At 39.1% G+C, this 6,589-nt stretch overlaps 1 pseudogene; it reads right to left on the reverse strand.

Moving 5' to 3' along the window:
• Window positions 1–6,177: 6,177 nt before the first annotated feature.
• LOC148773272 (U2 spliceosomal RNA) lies at window positions 6,178–6,306 on the reverse strand (annotated as a pseudogene).
• Between the last annotated feature and the right edge of the window lie 283 nt (window positions 6,307–6,589).

The raw sequence follows: 6,589 nt of genomic DNA on the forward strand, positions 1-6,589 counted from the left end.
TTAAGTCTAACAACACAGACAGTCTTTCCTCCAACAAGTAGAGTATGTCATTGTTCTTTTTTTTATGGTCAAAAGAGGTAGTTGCTCTGCTTTTGGGGATCCTGTTATATATATCTTAAAGGTATGATCATATTCAGTGGGCTAATGAGAAGTAAGCAGTATCTGAGACAGGCAGAGAGAAGAAAATTTCTAACCCTGCCTACCAGGCCTACTTAATGGCTTACTCTTTTTGACTGGAATGGGGGTAGAAACATGCAAAATTTTTCAATTTCTTCCTCCCTCCTGTCCTTTATCTGTCCCTCTCTATTTTACTCCTGACTTGTGGGTTTCAGTTCATTTAAATCCCATTTGTTTTCTACCCAATACCAACTGCATATATTTGCAGAAATTAAGAAGAGATATGAATCAAAGGACCTCAAAGTCTAATCCTGCTTCACCAAAAGCAAACTGCTTGTTTCTAGGTAAATATCTCAATGTTTATTTTTTTCATTCAGAAAATGAAAGATTTGGATTAGACAGTCTCAAATCTAAATGTATTTAGGAGAACAAAGGTGATTGATGGAGCAGGGCATGAACATTTCATGTAACTTGTGAAAATGTAAAAATTTCAGTTAAAATATGGGTGTGTTTTCAATTATGTAATCAATTAGGTAGTTGATGTGGTTAACTTTTTGTCAGAGAGGAATACAATCACCTGCTTGTTCTGGCAATGTGTGCACACAATCTATGGTAATCTGATTCAGTTATGTAGCTCCCAACTTGACATTATCCACATATTGAGACTCTTAAAAGTCACTCTTGACAGTGATAAAACTCACCTCCTAGAAAGGAAAAATAAATTTTTTATAATCTTGTACCTCTCATCCATAAGCCTTGACCGTGTTTTTTCTCTGAGTTGAACTTGATGCAATGTTGGCCTCTTAACCAAACTCTACAAGAAAGGCGTTCCGTTCCGTTCAGTCGCTCAGTCGTGTCCGACTCTTTGCGACCCCGTGGACTGTAGCCTACCAGGCTTCTCTGTCCATGGGATTCTCCAGGCAAGAATACTGGAGTGGGTTACCATTTCCTTCTCCAGGGGATCTTCCCGACCAGGGATCGAACCTGGGTCTCCCGCATTGAAGGCAGACGCTTTAACCTCTGAGCCACCAGGGAAGCCCATCATACTAAATATTTCCTAGCTTTTATGCTGGTAAAGAATCTGCCTGCAATGCAGGAGACCTGGGTTTAATCCCTGGCTTGAGAAGATCCCCTGGAGAAAGGAACAGCTACCTACTCCAGTATTCTGGCCTGGAGAATTCCATGGATTGTATAGTCCATGGGGTGGCAAAGAGTCAGACAAGACTGAGCAACTTTCACTTTCTCTTTCATTTTCATGAAAGATTTTGTGGGGGCGCAGGGAGAAATCTGTTTGGATAATATACAGTATCTTATGTGAATACTCTGAAACTGAACCACCTCCCCTCTAAGTCTCCTTGAGGTTCCAGCCACTGGCTCTCTCTCCTTTCCCAAACTTTGCCCTAAGCTGTGCTTGGTTAACTCATTTTCCTTGGAGGACTCCAGTCCTTGGAGACTCTCTCTTCCTTCTCCATATTCTCATCCAACTATCTTCTCAACAAAGCTGGTCTGTACCTTCAAAGAAATTCTTCTAGATACTAACATCAACTTTTCTACCTCTAGGCATTTGCAAGCAAAGTTCCCTTGCCTGTTGAAGACTGTATTTAATGTAGAAGCAGCCTTTTTGACTCTATGATCCTAATTATGTACAAAACCTTTGACTCATGTCTGCAGGAATTATGTCCCAATACAGCACATTCAGCAGACCTTCCAGGTTATTTCCCAGGCACAAAATTTGTTAGCTGACACCAAAGTTTCCTTGGATCCAGCCTCTAATTCCATCAGAACCTGATCTATTCAGAAGGCCAGCTTATCTACTCCATCCAAACTGGACTGGGAAAAAATCTGCTTAATCAGAAGGAAAAATATTGTAAGTGGTTAACATTGTGCAAGTACAATTTTCTCAGATGATTAGATACTTTTTCTTTTGAAAGGAATAAATAAAAGGGAAAGAGGGGCAGAATAATAATGGTACAGGTTTTACCTTTAAACAAATTGAATAAAATTAACATAATTTCCCTTTTATTAAGCTCCAGTAGATAGAAAACACATTATAGACACTGTAGGTGGAGATGTGGGTGGACACATAAAAGGGGTAATGAGGGAGCATTGAAAATACAGCTGAAATAATGAGCATGCAATATGAAGAACAGCAGCAAGGATCAGGTTGGAGGAGGGAAGGATGCCTGCTTTGATTACAGACAAAGGGGATGGAGAAGAGAAAGTAAGAGGGAAACTTTCAGCTGAGCTGAGAAACTGGGGCAGCCCAGACCAATGGAGCTGGATATAGATGGGAAAAGAGCAGGGGACACTTCACCATTGACTTGGGTTTAAAAATGTTAACCTTGTGCTTAAAGGGAAGGAAATTATCCCTGATAGAAACAGAAGTTACACAACTCAGCTACATCACTCGCTTCCATCCAATTTGGAGTGACCCTGTTAGAATATAGGGCATTGGGTTTGATGGCCATTCTGTCCAACCCACTCAAAGTATGAACAATACAACCCTCAGCACACACCCTTACTGACCCATTCATTTTGCAAATGAGGAAATAATGGCCTAATGTAGTTATGCAAAACAAGTGATTTTTGTCATCTTAGAGTGAACTGAAGAGCTTTAAGAAGCAGACAACAAAATCTCCACGCATGATTTCTACAGAAAGGGCTCTGCTGCTGGACATATACAGCAGAAACTGAATCCAGATATCATTAGCCAGATTGAGGTAATTGATCTAGATTCTGGGTGGATATTTACAAACTAGTAGATGAATATGAATCTGGGATTTCTTCATCTGATCTGTGCCAGGCATAGTATTTAGATGGTACCATTGCTTCAGCTACTAATCTGGAAAGCCCAGGAGCTTTTTGTATATTTTTCTTTCTCAAAACCTATGCAGTTAGGTGGCAAAGTCTCACATCCAAAATGGATGCCGGGATGTCATACTTTCAGCCAGCTCTCTCTGCATCTCCCAGGCAGTGGACCTACTCTCTAACCTTTCTCCTTGCTCAGAATCTCCCTTCCACTCTCCTCTCAGACTTCTTTACATCTCATCCACACCTCCTTTATTCCTTCACATATTCCCTACTCTTTTTCTTTTCAGTGTGATTGCCCTTGAAGGCTATTGAGAGGAACTTTGATTTCTCAGCAAATATGAAGCCCAAATTTTCATTAATTTTAAAAAGCTGAATCTCCTTTACTCAAGAAAAAGAATCATTCTTCCCCAGAAACAATTAATTGCTTGGTATCCCCTAGAGATTTTTTTTCTAGGGAAGAGGGACCTTCTATACATGTTAGAATTAACAGTCCTAAAGCAGCCAAATAAATACATAATTATCTATTTTTAATTTTATCGCTTATGCTTTTGCTACTGTATCTAAGAATCCACTGTGCAAATCCAGAGTCATAAATACTAATTCCTATATTTTCTTTCAAGATTTTTATGGTTTTAACTCTCATATTGAGGTCTTTCATGCATTTCCAGCTGGCTTTTGTATGGTGTGTAAGACCAGGGGTCCAGCTTAATTCTTCTTCATGTGGCTATCCAATTATCCCAGTATCATCTGTTAAAGAGATAATCATATTTCCTTTGAATGGTCTTGAAACCCTTGCTGAAAATCAATTGGCCATTTATGGTTTTTTTTCCTGAACTCTCAATTCTACTCCATTAGTCTGTACATATCACTCTTTGATTACTAAAGCTTTGTGTTAAGGTTTAAAATTGGGAATTGTGAGTCTTCTCATTTTTCCTTCCTTTTCTTTTTAGATCATTTTGGCTCTTTGGGGCTCTTTACAATATCATGTGAATTTGGAAACTGGCTTTTTCATTTATACAAAAAAAATCATTAGAATTTTGGTAGAGATTGTATAGAAAAACAGATTTTAAGATAAAGCATAAGTTTGATTTTGAGCACAGTGAGTTTGGGGTACTTGTGGGAAATTCAATATACTTATCTACAAGGAATCAGATATATGTTCTAGAGCTTCAGAGAGAGGCATGAATAGAGATGCATATTTGGGATATGAGTATGTATGAAGATGATAGCTGAAGCCATGGCTATTGATGAGATCTTTTGGGAAGAATATATAGCAGGAGAAGAGGAACATCTTTGGATTCACTAATATTAAGAAAATGTAAGGGAAGAAGAGTCTGTGAAAATAATTTAATTAAAAAGGATAGTAGAGAAAGTAAGTGAACAAGAAAAGAGTGTTACTATAGAAACCAAGGGAGGAGACAGATTTAATACAAGCAGTGTCTCAAGTTGCAGAGAATTTATGCCATAAGTTTGAAAAGCAGTAAATTGATCTGATAGTCATGAGGCCAGGTGACCTCAGCCAGGTCAGTGTGTGTGGACTGTGGAGGCTGAAATCTGGCTAGTGTGGGTTGATGCATATACAGGAAGAGAGAAAGAGGGGGCTGCGTTAGTTTGGAATACTGTTTTTTAGTATTTGACTGTGAAAAGAAGGAGAAAGATAGGGCTAGTGATGACAAGAGGATGATATGATATTAATGGAAGATTTAGAGGCCACAGTAAAGTACCTCTAAGAGGGAGAAGTTGAAAATAGAGAAGAAAAAGTGAGTAGTGATTTGGATGAGATCTTGGATCTGTAGAAGATAAGGGGGATATGGAAGAAGTTGCCTTGAGCAGGAGGAAGAACAGCTTCCACAGCCTACTTTTCTTTAAAAGGAATGATCAAACCAGAAGATAAGTGCAAATAAAAATGACTCATAGGTATGGGGGGAAGATTATGGAAATTAAATATCTGATAGCCTTGATATTATAGGTGAAATAGGAGGTAAGTTCATCTGTGCTAAAGAGATGAGGTACTTGAGGTAAGTGGGGCATCCATTCAGAGAAATTGGAGCAGAAGCTAGTAAGAGACAAGGTAATACATTAATAAGGGGTGCTGAGGGTCTAGGAGATGTTGGATACCCTAAATATGTGGTGGTCTTAATTCATTCAAGGATATGATGTTTAGCACTAACATTCAGCAGCCTAGATGTGGGAGCAGCAAAGAAAGATAGCAAGATTGATCTAAAGTTGAAGACTATAAGATGAATGTGGTAGAAAGACAATGGGCTTGGTTTTGAGTGCAAGAGGACAGTGCTTGAGTGCAGTGGAGTCAAGATTGGATGGGTAAGAAAGTGAAGCCAAGCAGGGTTAAAGGACTAGAAATAAAATGACTTTGAGGTCTCTGTTAGTGGGGTTAAAGAACTGAAGTAAGGGAAAGAAAAGACAAGGAGGACAGAAGGATAAGATCCAGAATGGTACATTAGGATATAAGAGTTCAGATGTAGAGCTGGATTGGGTATGGACATCAGAATTGGATCACTGAAGTAGTGACAGGTAAAGACTGCTGGTGTTTAGGATGTTTTAAAAAAACAGCGATGAGGCTGGGAGGCTGGATGGCGTCACATGGATATAGAAACCATCCAGCATGAAGATGGGACATGACCAAGAGAAAACAGCAAGCTGGTGTCCAGGCCCTTATGAATAAAGGGAAATAGGTGAAAGTTTCAAAAAGCGTTAGGAAGGAAGTACATACAGCTGATACAAACCTTAACAAAGGAAGGTTTCTTGCCTCAGGATGGAGGAGTAATTATCTGCCACTTGTATTTGGATGCTCGGAGATAGAACCAAGTCACAGCCTGTGATACATGAATATAGAAGAATCAGCCTTCTTCATGGAATAAGTTTTATTTATTTTTATTTTTTTATTGGAGGCTAATTATTTTACAATATTATATTGGTTGGTTTTGCCATACATTGACATGAATCTGCCCCAGGTGTACATGAGTTCCCCTTCCTGAACCCCCCTCCCACCTCCCTCCTCCCATTATCTTCCCTCTGGGTCATCCCCGTGCACCAGCCTCGAAGAGGTGTTGTGCCAGGAGATACTGCTCTGTGCAGTGGTTGAGAAAATAAAGTAGGTTATTTATAATAGAATAAGAGTCTCTGAGGAAATGTTTAGAGGGAAATAAACAGTGTAAGAAACATCCAAGTGCAATGAGAATAATGAATGACAATAATAACATATTGTCATAATAACAATGCTAAGGGCTTTAAGCTTTTACTTAATAATTATACTAATTCTGCAATGTAAGTAAATATCTCTCTTTTTCACATGAATAAATTGAGATTGAGGGCACTTAGAAACTACACTTGATCTTAGCCAAAAGGCCGAGAAGCGATGAGGGCACTTAGAAACTATTCTAAAGTCATGTATCTAAAAAGTGACTGAGTTGGTTTTCCAAGATTTGACTTCAAATCTTGGTCTCTCAACCACTAAACAGGATTTGAATGAGAGGATGTAAGAGAAGAAGGTTCTGGAAGAGCTCTCATTTTGGGAAGGGGCTTCCAATGATAGAATAGATCTCATGGGTCCAACTAACTGAAAATGTAGGCATGTGCTTATAGGGTCTTTCAGATGGTGGAGGTCTCCAGTCAGGGTCAGCTGTGTGCAGAGTTTCATTTT

This window comes from Moschus berezovskii, chromosome X (assembly GCF_049115385.1).
Source record: "Moschus berezovskii isolate FMDL1 chromosome X, NW_MosBer_1.0, whole genome shotgun sequence".
In the NCBI taxonomy this organism is placed as follows: Eukaryota; Metazoa; Chordata; class Mammalia; order Artiodactyla; family Moschidae; genus Moschus; species Moschus berezovskii.